At 40.5% G+C, this 26310-nt stretch overlaps 1 long non-coding RNA gene across 4 annotated transcripts; it reads right to left on the bottom strand.

Moving 5' to 3' along the window:
• Positions 1-1223: 1223 nt before the first annotated feature.
• LOC148886823 (uncharacterized) lies at positions 1224-24171 on the bottom strand. 4 transcript variants are annotated; one of them, XR_016117929.1, is made up of 6 exons: positions 23952-24171; positions 21984-22110; positions 16395-16560; positions 10173-10280; positions 1487-1748; positions 1224-1391 (listed from the first exon to the last, which is right to left on the bottom strand). It is a non-coding gene; the product is annotated as an uncharacterized LOC148886823 (long non-coding RNA). The 4 variants fall into 4 exon arrangements; XR_016117926.1 differs by having other exon boundaries at positions 10173-10277; XR_016117927.1 differs by having other exon boundaries at positions 10173-10277; positions 23983-24171.
• Positions 24172-26310: the final 2139 nt, after the last annotated feature.

Below are 26310 nucleotides of genomic sequence, written 5' to 3'. Positions count from 1 at the left end.
ACATCAGTCAAGGAGAGAGGGAGAGAGAGACACGCAAAAAAAGGGGTTTGTGTGTGCGTCATCAGTCAGAAGAAGAAGAAGAAGAAGAAGAAGTTGCCTGGCCTCGGAGCTTGATAACGAGCCTCTTAAAGCTCGCAGGCTAATCAAGCTCAAAGAGATGAGGGAGGGGTGAAGATAGATAGCAACGGAGAAGCCTCTTTCTCCTCTTTCCTCCACTTTTTTCAATTCCCTCCTTATCTCCCTCGCTCGGCGGGGGGACCCTAATGGCCGTTGGAGGATGGGGGGGGGGGGTTCTAAGCCCCCCTCCGTTCCCCGCACCATATATCAGATCTGCTCATTCACAAGCACATCAAGTCATCAAAATGTTTTTTTTTGGGGTTGAGTCAAAATGGCAAATATGTTGTTGTTATTTTTAATGTAGACATATAATCCTGGGTATGTCTTTCTTGCTATTTTTTTTGAAACCCAGGCATGTAAGGAGCTTTGAAATGCAAAATTTGTTTTATTTTTATTTAAAAAAATTACCTTTTTTTAAATATTTTTCCCCGCTGAAAAAAAAACTTTTCTTTACATATAATTTGGTAAAAAATATGATCGTTCTGAATTTCTTTTTTTTTCTCCGATAATTATTTTCATTCATTCAGTATTTTATTTTCACATTTAATTTTTTCCCCCTTTTTTTGGGCAAGAAAAAAATATTCAATGAAAGAAAAGATGCCTATTTTTTATTAAATGTAATTTTGTTGTTGTTTTTTTTGTCATTTGAGATGTTAAAAAAGGCATCTTTCTCTTGCAAAATCCTAAGGTGAAAACAAATTGGCTTTTTATCAATAAATCCTTTATGAGGAGCTTTGTGTATGTGAAAATTAATTTGTATTATAAAAATATTTTGAAAAAATATCTTTCCCCCTGGAAAAAAATATATTCTTCTTATATAATTTGGTATAAAAATAATATTTTTCCATTTTTTCCCCATAAGTCTTTTCATTCATTCAGAATTTTATTTTCTCATGTACTTTTCCCTTTTTTATGGGGAACGATGAAAAATATTAGATGAAAGAAAATATGCCTATTTTCTACAAAATGTTTTTTCTTGGTTGATTTTCATTTGAGATGTCAAAAAATGGCATCATTCCCTTGCAAAACCGCAAGGTGAATATGAAGACGGTGGTGCAGTGGTTGCAAGGTTTTGAAATTTCGCGCGGGCTCAAACTCACCTCATCACTCTCGTCGCCTCTCATCTTCCTTTTTACTTTTCTTCCCATGACTTTTCTTTTTTTTTGGACTTTTCCTCGTCTCATCTGCTCCTGCTGTCATGCGCTCATCGCCGTTCACCTCCTCAAAGTCTTGATCCACTTTTCCCACATCCATTTGGACTTGCCTTGTCAAGCCTGAAGTGGGGAAAAAACGGATTGCTTTAACCTCCTTTGGGGAAATTAATTCATACAAATAAATACGAGCGGCACCGGGATTGACTGGTTAGCACCTCCGCCTCGCAGTGAAGCGCTCCAGGGTTCGATTCCGGCTCCGGTTTTCCTGTGTGGCGTTGGCAGGTTTTTCTTGGGCCTGCGTGCGTGGCTTTTCTCCGGGTACTCCGCTTTCATCTCATTAGCCAATCCCATGCCAGTATGCATTTCTTTCTTTTGTCTCCGGGCGTCATGGTCACGTGCCGACCGTTGCTCATAAATGTCGGCTCCGTAGCACCGACCGGTGTGAAGTCATCCAGAGTTGTCGCGGTTTTTTTTAGCCTACGGAGAGGAAAAAGTAAATGTTTAAGCCACCTGCCGTAAACACGCTTCAATCATGGCGACGACGCGCACTTTCTTGAAAATAAAATATTAAAGATACATACAAAAGTGGAAAAGTGTGCACACCACTTCACGTCTATCTGAGGTCTGGTTCTAGATGAACCAATCGCATTTAAAGTTTTGTTGGATGGGAGTCGTGACCCCCAAATATAGTTTAGCAAATCTTTGGGTGTGCTAACAATCACTAAGAAATTAGGGGGTAAAAGGCAAAATCTCCCTGAAAAAAAAAAAACAGCAATTGGATTTTATTCTTTTATCGAAAACCAGTCGAAATACAAAAGAGTAAATAATTGTGTTGAAAATTAAATCAATTAAAAAAAATAATAATTCTAATTAGAAATGAAATATATGGATTAATTTTCAGTGACAAAAGCATTTTTTTCAATGTCATTTTTGCTGAAAAGTTGAAAACTTTAAGTTAAAAGAATTAGTTAAGAAATTCATTCTTCATTTTATTTACCACATTCTAAGGTGAAGGGGAAGAATTTTATTCATTTATTTGGTTAAATAAATTGTTTTTATTTTTAATTTGGGGAAAAAAATATTGAAAGAAAAGCTTCAGGAATATAAACCAAAAAGGAATTTTGTTGAATTTCCGGGATTTTTTTCTCCATTATTTGCTATTGAGCGAACCAAGCAAAAAGCAATGAAAGCAAATTGTATGAAAATAAATAATAATAATATATATTTTTTAAATTTCTAAGCGCCTTTCAAAACTCTCTAGGTCACTTTACAGTCACAGGATAAGTTTTTACTGTGGGTGAGCAGCGGCAGCCACACACGCCAGCGTTCACTCAACCCGGAAGTAAATCGGAAAAAATAGTAAGACAAATAGATAGAAAGCTAGCTAGCAAGCCAATAGATAGCTAATAGCTAGCTAGCCAGCCAGATAGCTATTGTACGGTATTACAGAAAACACCAAGAAAATTGACTTAGCACAATATTTCTTACTAATGTTTACATAAACAAAAGTCAAAATGACAAAACATAAATCAATAACAAATAATATGACACATAAACCAACCTATGTCTTATCAAAATTCTCATTAGTCGGTCCACCATATTCACCCCACACCCCAAAAATAGCGGAAATGTATGCATGCGTGGGAAACGCTATCTTCTCCCTTTCATAACCAAAACAAAATGTCCAAACTGAACAAAATTAGCCATCAAAAATGTTTTTAAAATCCTTCACTTGTCTATCTGGAAGGCAAACAAATCATTAAGGAATTGCGTTTCCACATTCCGTCCGCTGAGACTTGACGCTAACCAGATGAGACAAAATAAGAAAAAAAAAAATAAAATAAAATTCCAATTAGGAGAGAGCAGATAAGCCACACTTGAAAATGTGCAACGCAGTCGCCCTCTTGTGGCTCGGTAAAGAAATGCTCAATGGAAGCGATAGTGAACCAACTTACGACCAGCTCGACTTACAACCATCCATACACCCATCAACATTTTGAATGGATTTCGACTTACGACCATTTTGACTTACGACCGTTTGGTTGGAACGGAACTTGGTCGTAAGTCGGATGTTACCTGTATTTAACTTTTCACTACGCTACATTTATTTTTTTTCTAAATCTTGTTGACCAACATACGTATGTATTTATTCATGTATTGATGTATATATTTATGTATTTATTTATCCATGAATCTATGTATTTCTTCATTTTTATTTTTTATTAATTAATTAATTAATTCATTCAACTCATTCACAGTGCATTTTCATTGAATGATTATTTTAGTGTCATTTATTCTTTTATTTTTATTTATTTATTTTTGCCCAAAACAATATTTTAACATTACATTAGATAATTGCGCATTATATAATAATAATAATACATTTCATTTCTAAGCGCCATTCAAAATTCTCATGGTCACTTTACAGTCACAGGATCAGTTTTTCTGTGCGTGAGCAGCGGCAGCCACGTGCGCCAGCATTCACTCAACCCCGAAGTAAGTCAAATAGATAGGAAGCTAGCTCGCTAGCTAATAGATACAGTCTCTAGCTAAATTATGAGAGATGATTGGCCGGACAGACATGTTTACAAATCAAAGGCTGGAACTTAAATTGGGGGGGTTGGGAAAATATGACCTGCTTATACTTCATCTGCTTTTCGCACACTTATTTAATTAGGCGATGTTGCCCCCCCACCCCACCCTCCCCCACCAAATAAATAGCGAGCCCACTACCCAATATGCCCCCCATCCCTCTTCGCAGTATCTCTTAGTTTGGAGGAAGCTGCCGGGCTTCTTGGCTGGAGCCACAGTTCTGCTCCATCCATCATCCTTATCATGGGGTAGGGATGTAGGGGGTGGGTCGTCGTCATGGGTTGGGGTGGGGGACACTCTGGATGAATGGACAGACAGACAGACGGATGGATGGATGGTGCAGAGGATGTGGCGGCGGGTGAGGTGGAATTGTCAAATAAAGGGAATGGTGTAATAACGCAGGGATGCGATTGAGGCGTGCGCTTCAGGGGGTTGTGAGTTAGGGGAAGGGGTTGGTGATAAGCACTGATACAAACAATAACAACACACACATCAAAGCCCCCCATTTAGATTTGGGCTTGCAATGGATTTAGCAATCCAGACCAGATTGGATTTTTCTTTTTACAACACTTTCAAATAAACAAAGCAGAGAGTCGGAATGTATGAGATAAAAACATGGTGGAGGGTGGGAGGAGGGGGGGGGTGGTTTATGGTCTGACGTTTGGGAGCTGCCTCACACGGTCCGACGAGCGTTAAAGACACGACACACTTTCACTCCTCGTAGCGGAGTTATTTATTAAGCCTTTAAATGAGTGAAAATGCAACGTCTAATGAGGCCACCCCCCCCCCCCCAAAAACAAACAAACAAACAAAAACAACCTAAACTGTCAATGAATATCATTCAACCAAAATATTTCATTAGGCAATATCGCTTATTAAAAAAGTATGCAAAAATCGGAGGAAGTATAAACAGGACAGTTTTCCTGACAACCCCCATCTTAGTTACATTTCTATTATCCAAACAATTGAAATGTTAAAAAAAATGATTAAACCCAATGGGGAAAAAATGTGAAACTCTGTCAAGGTAATCCTACTAAAATAGTACAACCCAAGACCCAAATTTATGTAAAAATAAATATTTTAAGAAAAAATACCACATATTGATAAAAATTACCCTCCCAAAAATGTAACCAACAGATAAATAAATTGAGAATTCAAACCATTAATAACAACAATAATAATACATTTCATTTATAAATGCCTTTCAACATAACAGTCAAAGGATAAGTTTTTTCCTGTGGGTGAGCCGCGGCAGCCACACGCGCCAGCATTCTCTCAACCTGGAAGTAACTCCAATACTGTTGAAAGAAAGCTAGCTAGCTAATAGATAGCTAATATTTTTTTCCTTTCAGCTTTTCCCTTCAAGGGGTAATAGATAGCTAATAATAATAATAACAATAATTCATGTCATTCATAAGCGCCTTTCAAAACTCTCAAGTTCACTTTACAGTCACAGTTTTGCAGTGGGTGAGTAACAGCAGCCACACGCGCCAGCATTCACTCAACCCGGAAGTAACTCAAATAGATAGAAAGCGAGCTAGCTAGCTAATAGATACCTAATAATAAGAACAATAATATATTTTCATTTATAAGTGCCTTTTAAAACTAAAGGTCACTCAACCCGGAAGCAACTCAAACAGATACCGAGCTAGCTAGCCAGCGAATAGATAGTTATTAGCTCGCAAATAGATAGCTAGTAAATAGATAGCTAATAGCTAGCGAATAGATAGCTAGCTAGGTATATAGCTAATAGATAAAGTAGCTAGCTAAATAGCTAGATAGCCAGCTAGATAACAAGATAGCCAGCTAATAGCTTTTCAAGGCATCTTGAATGAGGTCAACTGAAGACGCGTAGCTGATCGATTGCAACTTTGCAAAAATCACCAAAAAATGCAGACCAAAATTTCCATTTAATGAAAATATCAATCTCATAACAATCCACAAAAAAATCTACACAACAATTAACCTATTTTGATTGCAGAAAACCCAAATTCAAATCCAACCACACCAAAAAGAGGCAAAATCAATCCAAACACTGAAAATAAACGGCGCACTGTCTAAAGCCGCGATAGAGCAAAGGAAAAAAAAAAGTTTGTGCCATCTGCCTGGCCAGTAAAACTCACTTTTTGTTGTAACTTGACGTCCTCAAATAAACATGGAGGATTTTAGCGCGGGGGGCGACAGTTTTACAAGCATCTGAAGTGATGCTCGCGCTAACTCGACGTGAGCGCCAGTAAAAACGTGTTTGTTTTAAAACATGATGTAGCGGAATAAACATTTATCATCTTCGTGTGCGACAATGTTTTTTTTTACAAGCGCGGTGTACTCGCTAACGACGCTGTTCAGATTTTGGTGCAGGTGTTATATAAATCAATAAATACATAAAGGTGCATATATATACATATATATGTATATATACATATAGGTATATTTAAAGTAGTGTTACGTAGCATATAGTTAGCTTGAACAATGCTAAGTAGTGTGTCAACAACATGAGCTAGCGTAACGTTCCAAACGTCAGATTGTATCGCTGAAAATAACGTCGTACAACAATGTAGCATAAAGCTATGAGTGACAATATTTGTTAGCGCAACCTGATGTTAAACAACTTAATTGGAGCATTTGCCTTTTTGTCCATGTTGGCGCTTCGTTACAGCTTCCGCTGTTGTTAAAGCGCTATATCAATCAATAGCTAGCTAGCTATTTGCTATATATTAGCTGTCTAGCCGGCTGGCTGGCAATCTAGCTAGCTGTATGGCTATTTAGCTGGCTGGCTGGATAGATAGCTGGTTATTTATGTATTAGCTAGCTCGCTAGCTTTCCATCTATTTGAGTTACCTCCAGGTTGAATGAACGCTGGCGCGTGTGGCTGCCGCTACTCACCCACAGAAAAACTTATCCTGTGACTGTAAAGTGACCTTGAGAGTTTTGAAAGGCGCTTATAAATGATATCTATTATTATATAAATAAATAACCCCCCCAAAATGTTTTTTTTAAACACGGCAACACCAAATCAAACATTTTTTAAATCAATATTCATATTCAGACGACAGAGCATGGGGAATGCTAGCCTTTCACGCTAACGCCGTTAGCATCGGTGCTAACGCTGACACATCCCAAGCAAAATGATTCATATTTGGTGATTCTGCGTTACCATAACAACAACAGAGTGACTAATCTCATGTTGACCCCCACATGGAGAGCGCACTTAGCCGAGGCTAACGTCGCTAACAAGCCCCGGCTTGCCCGCCCAGGGCAAAACAGATGCCGCCGCGACATTGTCGCCAGACCCTACCCCGGTCCACCCCTACAAAATAATAAATAAATAAAAACCCCAGAGTGATCAGTCAAGATGAGGATAAACGGCCCCCGAAACGTAATAAAAGCGTCCCTGTGATGCGGCGTAGTCGCATTATCTTCATTAGCCGGCAGCGCGGTGATAACATTAAAGGAAAAGCTTTCTTTTGTGCCACGCGCATCTGCTCTAAGCCAAGATAACTGCTCCTGGCAACAGACACAGCTGGACGCCAAAAAAATTAAATTTATGAAAGATAACGAATGAGAGTGAGCGCAGCCATGGCTCGAAACATTTGAAGCCGAGCGACTGGATAGCTACAAATGGCTAAATGAGCCTGAGCGTCCGTCATCGTTGCAGATAACAGATCAATCAAAAGTTCGGATTTGGAGTTTGAATTTGCGTTGTATCCTACATATGGTTTCGAGTGTTGTGTTGTTTTATTTTGTTGGTGATTTAAAGCAAAAAAATGTGTCAAATTTTGTACATTCATAATTTTAATCAGTATAATTATTTCTCCCCTACTTATGAACATTCCAGTTACGAACAACGGGACATCGAACATTTTATATGTCAAGTAATATGGAGTGACTGTCATCAGCCACCAGAACTCCCCGCACCACCTCTATCGAAGAAGTCATGCGTTACCCTAGCCTCTCTACTGTAGCGCTTTATGTGGTGTACCTTCTGTATGGAAAACTTTTCTATATTTGTGATACTTGGAAAACTTTTTTTCATTCATTCAAGGTACGCCTTATAGTCCAGTGTGCCTTATACAGGTAACATCCGACTTATGACCGAGTTCCGTTCCGACCAAACGGTCGTAAATCGGTGGTTGTAAGTCGAAATCCATTCAAAATGTTGAATAGAGACTCGGAGGCTAAATGACTCGCAAACCCTCCCCTCTGGTGCCATCACATGGTCGATTGCTGTGCGAGAGTGAGATGCTGGCTGGCTGGCCAAAATTGTCGTACACGTTACCGGCCTGCTAGCGCTTTGCGGTGCCAGGCGTAGAAGAAAAAAAATAACATAAAAAATAGGGTCTGGAGGTCGTGGTCGCAAGTACGGGTGGTTGTAAGTCTAGCCGGTCGTAAGTCGGATGTTACCTGTATTTATATAATATTTGGTAAACTTTTTTGGTTCATTCAAGGTGCGCCTTATATAAGGAAAAAGTTTGAAAATATAACATTCATTGGGGGGTACGCCTTATACAGTGATACATTGGGTTACGAACTTAATTGGTTCCCAAACAGAGTGTGTAAGGCGAAAAGTGTGTATCCCAACAATTAATTTCCCATGGGGAAACCATTAAAATGAGGATAATCCGTTTCCAGGTCCCCATAAAACATAATTTTCTACTTTCTAATTTTCTAAGCCTTAAAACTACACAAAATATACCTTTTTTATGTATAATAAATATTCTGTGGTATGATAATGAAAGAAATAAACTGTACTGTACTAGGAGAACGGGCTCGTTCTCGAACGACACATCGCTCATTGTGGCAGCTCCGCGTGTATCCCGAAAAATAGTTTGTATGCCAAGGTAAAATTTTCATAAATTTAACGTTCGTCAACCGAAAAGTTTGTAAGCCAAGGGGTTCGTAAACCGAGGTATTACTGTACTTGTATATGGTAAATATTTTTGTTGGTCCTGTTCTACAAAATAAATAATAAAAAAACCCGATATGAATTGATTTTTCTTCCTTGATGTCTAGTAAAAGCAAAAAACAACAAAAACAAATGTTCACAGCCGCAAAGGGTGTGTCCACGTGATACGGGCGCTAGGCTAATTGGAAGCGTCTGGCGTTGCGTGTTCGGTCGTGGCCTCCGCTCGCTCCTGTCTACACGTACACGGGAGATTCCGACCCCGGGGGCTCGCTACATCATGACGGTCACGCCGCTGATCTATCGGACTACCCGGACAACCCCGGGACCCTGGGAAAAGGGAGGGCCGGGATCGCGCTCAAAACAGAAGACAAACTTGAGCTTGTCAAAGTGGATTTCGGAAAGGGTTTTAGTAGCGTTGCTGATGTCATGTCTGAGCGGGAGATAAAAATGAAGACGTTGCGAAATGGCGTTAGCGTTTGACATCTGGTGTGCATTTGCTGGGATTTACAGAAAGAAAAACAACTTGAAATAACGGTGATTATTTAACATGTGCTAACGCTACATTTGTTCAACACGTTTTTTTTTTGTCTCTAACAAATGCCGAGTAAGGCTTTTGTCTGCCTCACCACCAGGGGGCGCATCTAGGGCGTTTCGACCACTTGGTAAATTTATGGCACAATAAAACTCATTTTTCCGATCTTTCTACAAAATATTTTTCCCTAAAGACAAACTCGGATATTTTACACGGCGTTTACTCCCACGCAGACTACAAATCCACTGCTCCCTAATTTAATCATATTGTGACATCACCTAGCTAGCTATCTTTGCTATCTATTTGCTATCTGACTAGCTGGCTGGCTACCTAGAAAGCTATCTATTCGCTATCTAACTAGCTAGCTAGCTATTAGTTATCTATTAGATAGCTGGCTAGCTTTCTGTCTATTTGAGTTACTTCCGGGTTGAGTGAACGCTGGTGCGTGTGGCTGCCGCTGCTCACCCACAGCAAGACTTATCCAGTGACTGTAAAGTGACCTTGAGAGTTTTGAAAGGCGCTTATGAATGAAATGTATTATTCTTATTATTTATTATTATTATTATCACAACGCGGTAACCAGACACAGCACATGTTCACACGAGTATCCGGATTAAGGTAGGGAGGGCTGCTGGGGGGGGGGGTATTAAGGCCTTGGCGGAGGTCCCGAACGCGAGAGGCGGCGGTACCAGCGGCAAATGGTGACGTGGACCATAAATCCCCGGGCGAAAGAAGAAGAGAAGCTAGCGTCCAGATGTGAAGGGGCGCAAGTGAAGGCGGCGGGACAGATTTATGGTTCCCCCTTTTCCTTAATGAGCTAACATCCTTTTTTTTTTTTTTTGCTCGTAAGACGTTTCAAGAAGAACAAACTCACCTCGCCGCTTCTTCCGCATGCTTAAAATAAGCTTATTTTAGCGGACCGGGGAGGATGTCGGATTTGGATGATTTTTCTTCTTTCCTGACGTCACCCGAGCAACAGCTGCTGGGAGTGGAGACAAAAAAAAATAAATAAAATAAGGAGTGTGGAATACTTGAATGGTAATATATACACGACAAAGTGATATACAATAAAAATTATAATAATACATTTCATTTCTAAGCGCCTTTCAAAACTCAAGGTCACTTTACAGTCAGAGGATCAGTTTTCCTGTGGGTAAGCAGCGGCAGCCACACGCGCCGGCGTTCACTCAACCCGGAAGTAACTCAAATCGATAGAAAGCTAGCTAGCCAACAGATAGCTAATAGATAGCCATCTAGAGAGTTAGCTAACTTGCTAGATAGCCATATAGCTAATAAATAGCCAGCTATATAGCTAGCTAGCTAGACAGATGGCTAATAGATAGCAAATGGATAGCAAATAGATAGTTAGCTAGGTAGAAAATAGATAAAATGATGAGGAGAGCATTTTTTGGCGAGAAAGCAGTGGCGAAAATGCTTTTAAATACAAATAACGTTAGCTTAAACCCCCCCAAAATTAATAATAGAGCGGTATATTTACGTTGGTTAGCTAAGAGCTACTTCCTGGTTTAGGGGAATGAGGTATTGTATCAGTTTTTATTTTTTTATTTTTATTTCTATCACACATGAAAATCATGATTAATATTAAGATTATTTTTGTTGTATTGTAATATTGAGATACATTTTTGTTGTCATTTGTCCTTATTTCATTTGACAGACTTTGTATGTAATGAGCGTGCGCCTTATCCGGCAGCTAGCGTTATCGCTTTTAAAGCCGTCATTTTTCTGCCCCCCCACCCCCTCAAAAAAAGAAAAAGAAACTCCTGGGGGGCGATTAGTACGAAAGCCGCTGGCCGGCGCTTATTTTGGAGGGTCTGAAGATGTGGGCGGCCATTTATGAGCTGTTAACATGACTGAAAGAAGCTTTTTTTTAAAGGCACAGGAGGTAACAGAGGATTTGTGTGGCAGGCCCTCACCTGGAACACAGGCGGCTTTTAAATGGCCGCCGGACCCACCCCGAAGAGTGGCGACCGACCAGGCGGTGGGGGTCACCGACGACACCCACCTCCCCCTTCTTTGCTCATTAGAACCAACCTAGCTGCTTTTGGGACCCCTGTAAAGATGGCAAGATTTTATGAATGGGCACCAGAAGGCGGGGGGCAACTCATTGACAAATCCTAATAGGATTACATTTACAGGTGTTGCCCCAAGGCGAACCGCTACAAAGGGGGCGGGGTCAGGGGGACAACAACGCTTCCTATTGGATCTTTTTTTGCAGGGATGAGAATGACAAATAAGATGCACATATACTGTTTTATATATACAGTGATACCTTGGCTGATGAACTTCCCAGAAAGTGTGTAAGGTGAAAAGTTCATCTGCCAAACATTTATTTCCCATTGGAAAGCATTACAATAAGAATAATCCGTTCCCAGATCCCCATAAAACAATTTTCTACTAAATAAGACTAAAAACTACACAAAATATACCTTGTTTTATGTATAATAAATGTGCTATGGTATTGAAATTTAATAAATAAAATGTACTGTGTAACAAAGTCATTTTATTTACCTTTGTGATGGTCATTGATGGCTTGATGAATAGTAGTGGCCGGTTTCATCAGCATTAAACACTTGATGAGGAACATAACCTTCTTCCACCATCTTAAAGAATGATTCCTTGTAAGCTTTGGCAGCGTTATCGTCAGCGTTATCGTCAGAACTGGCTGCCTCACCATGACGAATGACACTATGAATCCCTGTACGACGCTTAAAGTTCTCGAACCATCCGGGGCTAGCCTTGAAATCATCAAAGAATGACGAACTTCCAGGTTGCCTCTTGATGATATCCGAGTGAAGTTGCCATGCTTTCTTGGCGATAATTTTACCTTGTTCCTCACCAATTGTGTTCTGTTTAGCTGGGTTGATAACTTTTTGGATAACGTGTCTCAAGGAGCTCTGGGTTGTACATCTTGGAAGTTGTGATGTGTGCAGATGCAGGCAGACACACTAGAAACTTCATTAATAGCTGGTTCCCTTGCTTGTCTTTTCTGTTCAAATTGTACAGATGGCTTGTGCGGGTTATTTGTGGAGCGTGAATGATATTTTAACCTTGTAGTCTTCACTCTGCCTTTGAACTATCAATAAAGTTGAAACGAGTCCAAATTTCACATTGTTTTATATCCTTTTTCTAACCATTTCATTTGTTTTTTTTTCACTTTTGCTTTTTTGTTTCAAGCTCTGTTATCTCCCTTTATCCTCCCTCCTCTACCAAGGATCTTGACCAATCACATGCGGCTTTAACCGAAGACTGGGGGTGGGGAATAGAGGGGGAAAAAGACAACTGCCATTTTCAGCTTTGTTTACTTCAGAGATACAGCTCCAAGAACCGGCTCATTCACAAACGACACATCACTCATTGTGGCGCTCCGTGTGTTTCCCAAAAAACAGTTTGTTTGCCAAGATTATATTCTCGCAAATTTAACGTTTGTAAGGCGAAAGGTTCGGTAGTTAAAGCGTTCGTAAGCCGAGGTATCACTGTATTTCAAATTGCAACCATCCCACACAACCCCTGATTTGAAGGTCGCCAGGTCAAGTGGCAGCATTCTCCCATTGACATGAACCCCCTACAACGGGATTATTTCATAAACGGCCACCTGTAAGAAAAGTCATGGATTGTTGTGGGGGGGGGGGTGTAGCTAGCAGCCCCAACCCCCGTTGCCGACAGCGACAGGAATCAACATTTAATTTCCGCGGTCGTAATTTAATCGCGAGGGTCAATCCCGAACGTCGCGATCGTCAAACGCGGGCCGTCATTAATCGCAGGTAAGGCGGAGGGGAGTATGGGAGTGGGGGTGCGCGGGGGTCTACCCGATGACAACTTTCCCCACCTTATCCCAGCTGCTCCGAGCTGCCAGCTGATTTAGGACGCCCCCCCCCCCCCCCCGCCCCTCTCCTAAACCCCCACCTTCCCGGTATGTAAACCATGTGCTGCAGGAATGTATAAGCAAGCCGTAAAAATGGGATTCGCTAGCAAAGACGGACAAGACGGATTATGCCGTAAAACAAAAACAAGGCGCTGGATGGGCCTGGGATGTTTGGGGGGAGGGGTGTGGGGGGGGGGTAGCTCACATAATGTGAAGGGTGAGGAGGGTGGGGGGTGGGCGGGGTGCTTGTCTGTTGTAAAAAAAAAAAAAACCTGGATTACCAGTGGGATAACGTACGACCCTCGCGAGGGAGCTGATGAACGGCGGCCGGCTTTCGTTCACATCGCCGGTTGTTTCGCAAATCAAAACATTTATTTAGTTATTTATTTTTTTTAAAAAAAGGAAAATTCTATTGAAATAAGTTGCTTTTGACATTTGGGCAAATGTGACTTAAAAGGCAAGTTTTGTGTAGAGCGAAGGATGTGGTTTGTGAGCTGATGGTCCATTCATCTTGTTTGTCTCCTCAAGCGAGACTTTGTGGCTCGCATGAAAGCAGGGCCATCGCTCAAACGTCCGCACAAAAAAAAATGGCCGACGGTGGATGAAAGCAGACAGTTGGCTGCGATAGCGGCGGGCGGACGGACGGAGGAAGCCAGCATGCTCTTGCCGCTCAATTTTGGACAAAGAAAGAGTGCCAAACATAGATGTATCAAACGAAGCCCCCGCGGTGATGTCATACGGATGCTGCGTTTCATAATCACATCAAGACGGACAATGTTCCGCGTGAGCTCGTAATCTCATTTTAATCGGTTAAAGCCGTCCCCAAAATGTTGGTGTCTCTGTTTGACGGCCGTCCGCCGCAATGAGACAACAATTTTGGTAGAAGACGTCTGGGGAAAAAGGGGAATGTTTGTTTTAGAAGCTTTTTTTTCTTATATTGGCAAGAAGATGAAAATAGACCATTAGAGAATTTGATGGATCAACTGTCAAAACATCCAATTCACCTTACTCGGTACAGCTTTTTAATATATTTCTTTTATTGTATTTTATTTGTTTATTTTTTATTCTATTATATATCTAATTATATTTTATTTGACTTTTAATATCACTGTAGGGTTGATGTTGAGAGCATAAATTTGATTATTTAAAATTATTATTCCTTGTGTGTTCTACATACTTGGCAATAAAGATGATTCTGATTCTGATTAATGAGTACAATTTACGTAAATTTATGTAAAAAAAAAAAAAATCGGACGTTAAAACACACACATATATAAATATATACATTTAAGAAATATATATGTATATAAATAAAAAATAGAATATACATATATTTGATATATTTTTATGTGATAATTTTTCATGTGTCATATATATATTTATATAAAAAGATTTAAAAATATATTTTCATATATATATATATATATATATATATATTTTTTTTTTTCCGACTCCCGAGAATATCGATATAACGAGACTTTACTGTATATGAAAAGATATTTGGATTGCATGGTTTTATAGTGCGACTGTTTTAAACACTTGTCCACATCTTCCATATTCACGTCATTTTGTGTGAAGTTTCCGGATGATAAACGACATTTTTTACACCCCCCCCCCCCTCGCTGACATCATTCACCTGCACATCACAGCGGGAAAGAACGCATCCAAGTACTTTCCCGGAATGCCAACGTTTGCTTATTGGGAGCCGGTTTTGAATTTATCAGACCGAAGTCGACTGGAAGCGCGAGTCCCTCGTGTGCCAAATCAATCGAGCCGACGTTAGGCAGCGTCGTGTGTTCGGATGATGGTGAGACGGGGGGGGGGAAATCGGAATTGTGTGAAAATTGGATGTCGCTTGTATTCTTAACCGTGCATTTAATGCACCACTAAGGTCATTTGTTTCAGAAGGACTGCCATAAAAAAAAACCAAGGGGCAAAGCGTATAGGGGGGGTGGCTATGTGGGGGTGGGGGGCTGAAAGAGAAGAGGAGGAGGAGGAGGAGGAGGAAGAAAGGCGGCAACACAGGAGGCGTCTGTTTTTCCTCATCGGACAAACGGCACAGCGGAGTCGACACGCAAAAGCCGGCGGAATGAGAAAATGGTGCGCAGGGTAGCGGCATCGCGCCTCCGATCGGCTCCCGGAACACCCGCTTTTTTTCCTCCTCGACTCCATCGAGCGCATCAATCCAGACGGATTGATGCACTCTAAAAATAGTCGGGTCCAAAAATAAACGAATTTGGATCCAAAATGGACGGATATGCTCGTTTGAATTTTACTGGGTTGTTTCGCGCTAAGCGACGGCAAATGAATAAATCACTCGATAAAACAAGTTCGGAAATTGGAGCAACAAAAACAGGAAGTCGGATAAACTTGATTCAAGTCGCCCGTCAACCCATTTTGGACCCAAAATAGGGTTCTTTTGTCCCCATGTTTTGTTTTTTTTTTGTCCAAAACTGGCGGTTAACAATATCAGCTAACTGCTAATTTGCATTGGGGCGGGGGGGGGGGGGGCATTCTCCCACCTGCTTTCCAATATTCGTCCGCTTTTGCCGATCTGAAAGATAAATCAAGCTGGCTACCTAGCTAGCTATCTATTTGCCAGCTATTAGCTATCTATTAGCGATATAGCTATCTAACTGACTAGCTATCTAGCTAACTATATATTAGCTATGTTCTTGAGAGTTTTGAAAGGCGCTTATAAATACAATGTATTATTTTTATTATTATCATTATTATTATTATTGTTCTTATTACTCTTACTTCCGGGTTGAGTGAACGCTGGCGCGTGTGGCTGCCGCTGCTCACCCACAGAAAATGTTATCCAGTGACTGGAAAGTGACCCTGAGAGTTTTGAAAGGTGCTCATAAATGATTATTATTATTATTATTATTATTATTATTATTATCATTATTATTATTATTATAATATAGCTATCGAGCTGGCAATCTATCTAGTTAGCTAGCTATTAGTATCTATTGGCTAGCTAGCTAGCTTTCTATCTATTTGAGTTACTTCCAGGTTGAGTGAACGGTGGCGCGTGTGGCTGCCGCTGCTCATCCGCAGAAAATGTTATCCTGTGACTGTAAAGTGACCTTGAAAGTTTTGAAAGGCGCTTATAAATTAAATGTATTATTATTATTATTATTATTTTAGTGGCACCGTTTTGTACATAGAAGACGTCGATCCGTTTTTCGGCCAGATGGGACGACATACCCGAACGCGGAGTCATCCTCGCGGACAGCCTTTTGGTGATGTCATCAGAGAGGGCAGGGGGTGAGGGGAGTCGGCGGAGGTCCCAGGGAGTCCGCTGGCACCAGCAAGGCTTAGCCCAGATTGACCCCCGGTCTCTCATCTCTCTTTTCCCACATGAACGGGTGACCTGGGCAGGCACAAAGCACTCGCATTCAGATTTATGTGGACGGCGGCGGCGGCGGACTGGGCCAAACGCCAGCACCCCCCCCCCCCCCCCCCCCCCCATCTCAGGTGTAATTTCAAGGAGTCGCTCTTATCTTTACAAGTATTTTAACCTAAAAATCCATGCTAATTTATACACAACCTTATCAGCGCGACGTCGCTTCCCACGCTACGATTACATCTGCTCGGAGGGGTGGGGGGGGGTGCACTGACTTTCACTCGCCAAAGGCCTTCTGAGTAACCCCCCCATTTATTTTCAGGGGGTGGGAGGATAAACAAAGTCGTTCGCAGAGATAAAATGCCGTGATTTACTCTGGCCGATGTTAATATGGAAAAAAAACACGATGTGAAGACATTTTAGGAGGGAAATTAGGAAAATGTGGTCGAATGTGATTGGAGGAAAAATAGGACTCACAAAAATTTGGAGACGAGTGCTCGAATTCAGCAAAATAATGTACATCCAATGAAAATGTATACAGTGATACCTTGGCTTACGAAGTTAATTGGTTCCCAGAAAGTGTGTGTAAGGTGAAAACTGTGTATTCCAAACATTAATTTCCTATAGGAAACCATTAAAATGGGAATAATCCGTTCCCAGGTCCCCATAAAACATAATTTTCAACAATATAAGCCTTAAAACTACACACAATATACCTTATCTTATGTATAATAAATGTGATATTGTAATTAAAGAAATACACTGTACTGTATAATAAAGTCGTTTTATTTACTTTTGTGATGATCATTGATGGCTTGATAGAATGGATAGCTTTTTTGCATAAAGTGTCTCAAGGAGCGGAGCACTGGGTTGTACATCTTGGAAAGTGACCTTGAGAGCATTGAAAGGTGCTTAAAAATGAAATGTATTATTATTATTATTAATACGAGATTGATCGGAAAAAATCTATTTTGGCCCAAAAATCCATTTTGGCCTAACCCCACCAATTCAATCTATTTAGAAATAAGCGAATTTTATAGGACAGCAGCTATGCTACATCGCATAGCCGCTGTTTGGGATGGACTTCCTTTTCCACATCTTTCCGCGAGTTAAAAACAGCAAAGGTGCGAAAAGTCACACGCTGGTACGCCGGCGACGGCATCTTTCGGCTGATAGCGCAAAGGTCACCGTGCCAACCGTGCCCCCGATGAGCGTCCAATCAGAGGCGGCGTTGGTGCTGATAAGCATCCAATCGGAGTCGCAAAGCCTGTCGCGGCATTCCGCGGGGGGGTCCCATTTGACGCTATCACCGCAGCTGCAAGGTTATTTTTAGACGGCGACAGAGATAGGCCCGAGCTGCGCGACAGCGCACAAATATGGGAAGCGGTAAACAAAATGGCAATTGAAAACAAGTTTGGGGGTCTTTTAATTTTTAGGTTTCTTTTTTCTGATTAAATAATCCCCTCCGGCATTTTATTTTACACATTTCTTTTGGGGAGGCGGGGGGTTAAAATGCAAACAATGGCACTAATATTAACCTTGATATTGTGGTTGTTTGTAACAGGCCATCATGCCCAAATCACATTTATTGATTGATTGATTGATTGGTAGCCATTTTGAATATCCGCTAAATTGATCTCTCTGTACTGTAATGTAAGTTTGAGAACATTTATCATAATAATATAATAATAATACATTTAATTTATAAGCGCCTTTCACAACTCTCAAGGTCACTTTACAGTCACAGGATAAGTTTTTCTGTGGGTGAGTAGCGGCAGCCACACGCGCCAGCGTTCACTCAACCCGGAAGTAACTCAAATAGATGGAAAGCTAGCTTGCTAGCTAATAGATAGCTGGCTATCTATCCAGCCAGTCAAACAACCATATAGCTAGCTAACTAGATAGCCACCCAGCCAGCTAGAGAGCTAGTAGATAGCAAATAGCTAGCTAGCTATTGATTGATATAGCGCTTTAACAACAGCGCAAGCTGAAACGAAGTGCTAACATGGACAAAAGGCAAATGCTCCAATTAAGTTGTTTAACATCAGTTTGCGCTACGAAGATAGCTAATAGATAGCCAGCCAGCCAGCTAGCTACCTAGATAGCTATGTAACTAATAGAGAGCCTGCTAGATAGCCAGCCAGCCAGATAGCATATAGATAGCAAGCTAGGTAGCTAGCTAGATTTAACAGAGCCGTTTTCACGGATGAAAATGACAAAAAAAAAAACTATTTCGCAAGTGTGAAGAATGTTGCAAAAATAGCCAATGGTTACAAAAACAGTGCGAGATGAGCTGTTTGGCAAAAAGGTCATCTGATAAATACAATTAAAAGTTATGAATAATAAAAGTTGCAACGCTAGACCTCAAAAGTTCAAATGAATATATACAATAAACAAATCACCTTCCAGGTAACACTAATGGCCGGTTTGGCCCAGTGGCACATCTGTGACCCATTCGTGGTCTTTAATGAGTCTGGCCCGGCGACGTTCGCAAGAGTATGAATGAACAAGCGGGGACCACTTTAACTAGCCGCCGACGCCATTAGGGGCCATTATCTTTGTCCAAAGAGCACAAATGACCTCCGGAGTGTTGCCGCATTTCTTCCCCATTGGATAAACGACCTTTTAGGGGAAAAAGGCCACATCCGATTTTTACGCGGGGAACGGCCTCGTTGGGTTACGTCGCCATATGAGAAGTCAAGTAAAACTTCTCCTGTGCCAAAATTGTATTTGTAATCGAGGAGAATAAATCTTTATGGCTACACCGACAGTTTATTAAAAAGACATGAGATGATGACGTCAAGGTAAATACCAAGAATACTTTCACTTTTTTTTTGGGGCTTACAACTGAGTGTAGATAAAAATTGTAAAATCATGTAACCCGAGCCAACCATAAAACTAAATCCGTGCACCTGAAATAATTTGAAGTGAAACAAATCTTGGAAGTAACCCGAACCTCAAAACCCCAATGGAGAATTGCGAGGAGGGGTTCTTAGCTATTTTTTTGCCGGCATTTATTTGACTGGATTTAACCTCCCCAAAGACCCACAAAAAAATAAATAAAAAAATAAATAAACACTTCGAGCCTCAACCCAGTACAGGTAACATCCGATTTATGACCGAGTTCCGTTCTGGTCGTAAGTCAAAATGGTCGTAAGTCGAAATCCGTTCAAAATGTTGAATAGCGACTTGTGGGCTAAATGACTCGCAAACTCTGGTGTCATCACACAGGAAAAAATAAATAAATAATAAAAATATAAGAATAAACGACACTAAAATAATCAATGAAAATGCACTGTAAAAATATAAATACATGGATACAAAGATAAATACATACACAAATACATAAATATATACATAAATACATACAGAGGTATGTTAGTAAACAAGATTTAGAAGAAAAAAAATGTAGCATAGTGAAAAGTTAAATACAGGTAACATCCGACTTACGACCGAGTTCCGTTCCGGCCAAACGGTCGTAAGTCAAAATGGTCGTAAGTCGAAATCCATTCAAAATGTTGAATAGAGACTCGGAGCCGAAATGAGTCGCAAAGTCTGGTGGTAGACATCCCCGCCAAAGTTTGTCGATTTTGAGGATTGGAAAGCCCTCAGACAGGCGACAAAGCGATTTGGGGGAGGGTATGGGGCGGGGGTGTGAATTCACCCTGGCTTGCCTTAAAAGCAATATTGGGGAGTGTTTGCAAGTGGCGCTTCTTCGGTGTGTGGCAAAAAAAAATGCTTTTAGGGTCCCTGATGCGTCTCCTACGGGAGGTTTGCTCGGGGTCAAGCCTTTACGTCGCTGTTTTGACTGTCAGCCCGGCTGCAATCCTCACGGGCTGGTCTGACACAGAGCAGCCACCCCCCTGTTAAAGCCCGACGGCTGTGAAATCATTGGAACCTGGGCCGGTCCGCCTGCCCGGTGGTCCGCCGCACCGAGGGGCACGCATGACGCTCAGAAGCATTACGTGCTAGCAAAGCTAATCGACACCTATCGATATGGCCGCGTTTCCTGCTTTTTTTATATGTGTGTCACTTTTTTTTTAGCTATATGACGCCATATGTTTAGGATGGGGATTTAAGTATATATTAAAATAACAGTTGAAGGGTGTAAAAAGTGTCATTTCTTTCTCTTGTTTCTATTGATAACTGTATTTTATTTATTGTATTCTATCTGTGATTGTATTATACATACAGTATTATCGTACCTATGCTTGTCTGTGACTGTAAAGTGTCCTTGAGAGCTTTGAAAGGCGCTTAAAATCAAATGTATTATTATTAGTATTAATTTCAAGTGAAAAAAATATTTATTTGAGTGAAAAATAGTTGGGGAATCATTTCAGATCCATTTTTACAAATTATGTAGATTGTGTGTATTTTTTTATGGTCATCTTCATAAGATTCAACAGTTTAAAAGTTTGGTCCGTTTTGACTAAACCGACGTTATAAATAATCCACTTTGACATTTTATTTGGTGTAATGTCATAAAACATTTTTTATTTATTTCCCACTAACCTATAAAACCTAAAAAAAATTCAATATCAATCATGTGTTTATTTTTTAAATAATAATTAATAATACATTTGATTTCTAAGCGCCTTTCAAAACTCTCAAGGACACTTTACAGTCACAGGATCAGTTTTTTCCATGGGTGAGCAGCGGCAGCCACACGTGCCAGCGTTCACGCAACCCGGAAGTAACTCCGATAGATACAAAAGATGACATAAATGGAATAAAACCGTCAGTCCGTATGTTACGTCACTGAAGGAACACCCCTGACCGAAAAAAGGACACATTGTCGCAGTCCTTTCATCACGTCAATGCATTTTGCTGTACTTTGGTCTGAAAACGTCATGTAGGACCAAAAAGAGGCAGAAGAGGGCGACAAATCTGTTTCCACAGGCTGATTAATTCCTTGCACGGCTTTGTGGCCATTTTCTGCCTTTTTTGGGTGCGATATTTCCCACCCCTGATGCCTCAAAATGACACGGAATAAATTCTTTAATCGATTGCAAACATTTATGCTTTCTTCTTCAGAACTATTTGAATCATATTCAGAACTGGATGAGTAACAAGAAAGCATATTCGCCGAATCTGAAGCCATTGTTTTGATTCTCGAGCGAGGCAAGACGTCTTGCCGTGACACCACAAACATGGGGGCGGTACTTTCTGAAACTGGCCACTTCCGGTTTCAAATTGAAGTACTTTTTACACACTTTAAGTCATTTTTATTGGTGTTTTGCATTTGACTAAAAATATCATACTGCGTGTTTTGGGTATTTTAGATGCTATAAAACGTTTTTCTGATGTCAGTTAGGAAACCTTTAAAGCACCTCACACCACCATAAATAATACAAAAATCAAATGAATCAAGTAACATTTATGGGATGATGATCTCAGGTGTATATTTGAAATTAAGTAAGGGAGAAAGGGACACGCGAAAAGTGACTTACGGACTGTCACGATGTGTCTGATCCAATTCTCCATCTCCTCAGTGTCACCTTCCTGCGGCATTCCAGACGTCGGCCCCCCGTCTTATCTTTATTGGCTGCGGATGGGCAGAATTACAGCGGGCAAGTCCTGCAGGATCAGAGAAACGTCCTTATCGAGTCGCATTAAAAAATATATACGTAGCGAGATACAAATATACGCCTAAGAAGAGACGATCGGTGATGGGCAAAGAGAGGGGAGGTGAAAGCTAACGCGGACGCGTAACGGCCGCAGTAAAAGTAAACGGTGCGCTAAAGCTGGCAGATCAGCAGCGGTACCAAAAGCGCTAAGTTTCTCTTGAGAGTAGTTTGGGAGCAGTCAATCATGTCGCTGTCTAAAAGAAGGCATGCATGTTCAGATTCTGGGCTTTGTTTTTGGTAGTGGATTTTTTTTTCATACCCACAAAAAAAGTTTTTGTACGTCAGATTACATCGGACAAACTTTGGCGATGCTATTTATCAGGCAGCAATGATGTGACCACGGAAGATAATTGATGTACAATCAACAAATGCTTTACAACATCAAGGGAAAAAAAAAAATCGCTTTTGAAAAAACGATCTATGTGATCCAAAAAATGTTGAAGCAACAAAGGCAGCTGGACTTTTCTTGTTGGTTATTATTATCCCCTTGTGATTATGGGGTACACTCAAAACTGACTTTGGGAATAAGATGGTTAGCAACAAATTAAATAGTTAGCTAGTTAGCAACATTTAAGATATGATAATGGAAGCAAAAAGCATGTTGGAGAGACTGGCTATCTGTTAGCTATCAATTGGCTAGCTGGCTGGCTATCCAGCTAGCTATCTATCAGCTATATATACTAGTTATACTACGTATACTTCCGCCTTCGTCAGAGTGAACACTGACAAAGGCGGAAGTATATGCCGAAACATGTCAGGTAATTGAACACCGAAAAAACATTGTCAGAAAAAAATCTGGCGAAAATTACATATCAAGTACACAGGATGAACTGAATATAACTATCTAGCTAGCTAGCTTTCTATCCATTTGAGTTACTTTCGGGGTTAGTGAACGCTGGCGCGTGTGGCTGCCGCTGCTCACCCGCAGAAGAACATATCCTGTGACTGTAAAGTGACCTTGAGAGTTTTGAAAGGTGCTTATAAATGAAATGTATTATTATTGTTTTCCCCCCCCCCCCCCCAAAAAAAAACAATGTAAATGTTTTCTAACTACGCATTTTTAAGTTTTTAAATGATTTATTTCTCAAGTTTGGTGTAAAATTGATTACACCCCACAAACAAAATGCACCATCCACAGATTTTAAACACGATTGTCTCAAGAACGGGAAGTAGCTTGCTAATTTTAATTCGTTGCCCATTTAATAATAATAATAATAATAATGATAATACTTTTCATTTATAAGCGCCTTTCAAAACTCTCAAGGACACTTTACAATCACGGGATATTTTTTCTGCGGGTGAGCAGTGGCAGCCACACACGCCAGCGTTCACTCAACCCTGAAGTAACAGTAAAAAAAAGTAAAAAAAATTTGCCCTCATAGTGAAACTTAGCATTCTGCGCACGTACAATTATCGAATTTTATGTGTCGTTGCAGTAAACTGTGATACATTTTGGAGCAAAAACTACGCATATTTTCATTTTGCTAGACATATTGTTACTTTTATTTCGTTAGTGGTTGACACACCCGCGACAGTCAAAATGGCGCCACCGCTAGTCAAAATGGCGCCACCGCTAGTTCCCCCCCCCAAAACCGACTCGCCCATTTTAATTAATACAGCGACAGCATTTAGACGGAAACTCGACGTCGTTTTTTCTATTTAAACTTCTAAAAAGGGAGACCGCCGCCATGACGTTACCGCCCGTCGCTTTTTCCCCCAGAACACGAAACTAGCTAGCCACCCCAGCGTCTAATTGAAGGCATTGAATTGAATTAGCTTAGCATACCGTACCGTAGCACCGGGTAAACACACTTTAACTCACGAGGCCGATGTTTTGTTTGTTTGGAGATGTTAAGAGTTGAAGGCAGGCACGCCGAAAAAGGGGTGAGGCGCCGTCTATTGAAACGTCGACGCGACGACACAAACAATTATGCGGGGAATTCATAACATGGCCAAGATGGCTGCTCCGGGGCCTATGTAGGTCGTTTCCCATGGCGATGCCGGCCGGGTTGGTGAAGCGGCTGGGCGGCGGAGTGATCTGAGCACACTCGCCCCTTTCTGCACATCCGCCGTTTGGGATCACATCCAAAAAGAAGATCAAGAGAATGTGTTTTTTTTTATGTTTTTTTGGACAAAATTATAATAATAAAGTAACGCAATGATATGGAGAATAAAAGGAATGAGAGAAAGACATCGGGGGGGAAGACGGCGAGATGTTTTTTTGGGGGGATGGAGGTTTGGATTTCATGCCTGCGTAATGGACGTCTTAATCAACAGTGTCAGGTTTGCTTTCTGGAGGCTGCATGGATTTCTTCAGGATGACAGCCGCGAGGATGCAGCTCGCACGACGAATCCCCCCCCTCCCCAAAATCTGCAAAAAGTGAAACATTCACGAGAAGCTTGCATGTGGAAATATTGCCATTTGTATAGGATCCATATTTAAATGATGTGTTTTAGGGTCATAAGTGTAAACGTTTTTTTGTCATACGGTGTCAAAATAATGGCACAGGGTGACACGTGGAGTTTATTGTTTGTTTTTAGGGAGAGAAAAAAAACATTTTCTTGATGGCAAATCTCTAAATTGTGTGATTTCAAAAACATTTAGTTAAATTTTTGAACTGTTTTAATTGATCTGGTGTTTCGTTATCAGAATCAGAAAGCCTTTATTCGTCCCACAATAAGGAAATTTGCATTTTTTTGATTGTTTTTTTTTAAGTGTCTATAATGTTTATCATAATCAGATAGCCCAATAGTGGGGAAATTTGCAATATACAACAGCAAAATTTAAAGAAATGGGGGGGTTGGGTCGAAAATAAAAAACGAAGTCTTGCATGTACAAAAAAAATGACAGAAGACTAAACTGTACAACTGCAAAAAAAAGTCATAAAATGAAATATACATAGTGCAAAGTATAAAAATACAGTACAATGCATATATGATATATGTAACTGTTTTTACTCTATGCAGAAAAACTTATCCCGTGACTGTAAAGTGTCCTTGAGAGTTTTGAAAGGAGCTTATAAATGAAATTATTATTATTATTTACAATGTATGAGTATGCATTTCCTAATTTTAATGCATTTCGGGTTATATTTGGATTGGATTGGATTTGCCTTTTTTTTAGTCTCGCAGTGGAGAAATTTACATTTCACAGCAGCAAAGTGATCCCGACGATGATTTATTTTAGTTGAGAATTATATCATATCGTTGTTGAATTGATGCAGAATACTACAAATGAAAAATAGGAACTATAAGGCAAACAAATGGGGCAGATTTTACAGAATAAATAACATAAATGACAACGTATTTAACAATTATATATTTTCATACTAATTTGAGAGGCACTTTCATGGGAAACTCCACATTGATGGCTCAATATCAGCTCGATGAATATAAATAATACATAACTGACTAATAATCATATTGATATGACGTAAACGCAATACCTCTTGGCCACGGTGCAGGTTTACCTCATCAAGTGGGTGACAAAATAAGATGAATAAACAAATAATAAATTCATGAATAGACATCAACACGAAGCTCGGGGTGGGGGAGGGGGGGGGGTCGACAGGACGTAGTGACAGATGATTATTTAAAAGAAAAGGCAGCAAAGTGGCGCTGTGTAAACACAGTAAGGAGAGCGAGCACCTTCGATGGAATATATGCGGGAGAAAGAAGACCCCCCCCCCCCATCAATTCCCCCCGGCGTGATTTATGGTTGTATTTAGATAAGACGAGTCCGTAAATGGTTTGAAATAGCGTCAAGGTCACGAGATGTAATGAGATCGTGGATTTTTACGCATGCAGGGGGGGGGGGCGAGTTTCATAAGGGGTCGCTTGGGGGTTGGAGGTGGGGGCAGGAGTCACCATTCTCAAAAATCATCACGTATTAACTCACACTGTTCAGATTAAGGGCGAGAAAACAGCACGAAAGAGATTCCGTCAAATAAATGTAAAGTCAACATGAAATCGTGATTGTTTCGAACTGCAACTTTGTTTTTAAACCTCTCGTAAATTTAAAGGGAACGATTTCGTCACAAATTATCCTGACAGTGGGTTTTGTGCGCCCCCATTCGTCTAACTGCGGTATTCTGTTTCAGATTAGGCTTGTTTAATACGAATTAAGGACTAAATGTCATTATTTTGAAAA

This window comes from Hippocampus bargibanti, linkage group LG16 (assembly GCF_051943395.1).
Source record: "Hippocampus bargibanti isolate YZ-2025 linkage group LG16, ASM5194339v1, whole genome shotgun sequence".
Classification (NCBI taxonomy): domain Eukaryota; kingdom Metazoa; phylum Chordata; class Actinopteri; order Syngnathiformes; family Syngnathidae; genus Hippocampus; species Hippocampus bargibanti.
This window is presented reverse-complemented; position numbering and strand designations above follow the sequence as displayed.